At 39.9% G+C, this 1,297-nt stretch overlaps 1 long non-coding RNA gene across 1 annotated transcript; it reads left to right on the forward strand.

Annotated features, from left to right (window-relative positions):
• Positions 1-373: 373 nt before the first annotated feature.
• LOC109509651 (uncharacterized) lies at positions 374-1,274 on the forward strand. The gene is made up of 2 exons (XR_002166983.1): positions 374-1,076; positions 1,154-1,274. It is a non-coding gene; the product is annotated as an uncharacterized LOC109509651 (long non-coding RNA).
• The last annotated feature ends 23 nt before the right edge of the window (positions 1,275-1,297 follow it).

The raw sequence follows: 1,297 nt of genomic DNA on the forward strand, positions 1-1,297 counted from the left end.
GCTAGCCCCGCACGGCGAGGCCTTACCAACACGACGCGATTTTCCGATTTTTCACTATGCAAGTCAACTTCCTCTTATATTGGGTGACAAATAACCAACCCAACAATGTAATCGTACGCAAATGTCCCAAACAAAAAACGTTGAACAAGCTGGAATTTTCTGTTTTTAATGAGCGGCCGCTAATAGCTGAAACGACCACGTTACCTTTCAGCAGAGGAAAAGGAGCAGAGAAAGCGGAAACCGCTTTTCCTCAGCTCAAGGAAACGATCAATCCGCGTTTGTTGTTTATTGCCAGAAAAAAAAACAACGCTCAGTAGATAATATGCTTTTAAATTATCCATATTCATAAATTAAACTATTTATATATTACTCTGATATTATTAAAAATAAACATTAAAAATAAACGTTTGGTTCTATTTGATCACGGAAGCGGCGGATGAATACATCCACACTTAACGCGTCGATGCGGAACGTCATCATCATGCGCCTCTTGTTGATGAATAGTCATTCGATATTCAAGTTGTAACCCTCAGTAACGGTACAGGCAAAAAAAAACACACCATTGCATGTAAAGATGAGTAAATAAACGAACGCTGAAGTATTTATATGGCGCTGTTAGGCCTCGATAATATTATCAAACCAGAAATTTTACGAAATGGGAAAACTCGCGAAAAACCGACACAATTTGGTACAACGTGACCAATGCTCAAATGTAAGTAATAACATTTTATTTACATGTGACTTTTTTTAGAGCGGATTCACAAATTGCTTCACATAGTTATAAAATGCATCCATATCAAGTACAGAAACACAACATTTTATGATTAATGTCGGGAAAGAAACTTCAATCAAACCCATTAAAAAATAAAATAGTCTTAGTGGAAGGCCTGCCAAAACAAATGTGTTTTCTCAATCCACTGTAGCTTTAATCTTGTTTAAGAGGCACTAAGCAAAAGGCAGACCACAGTGACAAATGTGAGGAAACATGGACACAGAAGACAACGTGGAGACACTTGGCGAGCAGCTATACACTCTGATTTTCCCCAAATACAGCGAGCACGCTGGGAAACTTACAGGTGAGGGTGACTGTGTCATGTATATTTCCTTCAGAAATAATAATTCACATGTGTGCTGGGTGTTTTTCCTTCCGCAGGTATGTTGCTGGAGCTTCCTGCACCTGTCCTGAGTAAGATGCTGCAGGATGAGGCCATGCTTGCAACGGCCATAGAGAAAGCTGTTGAGGCCCTGCAGGTCGATTTGCACCAAGAGTCCAGGTACATGAAAGAAAAACACTGGA

Source organism: Hippocampus comes, unplaced genomic scaffold (assembly GCF_001891065.2).
Source record: "Hippocampus comes isolate QL1 unplaced genomic scaffold, H_comes_QL1_v1.1 C16983496, whole genome shotgun sequence".
Lineage (NCBI taxonomy): Eukaryota > Metazoa > Chordata > Actinopteri > Syngnathiformes > Syngnathidae > Hippocampus > Hippocampus comes.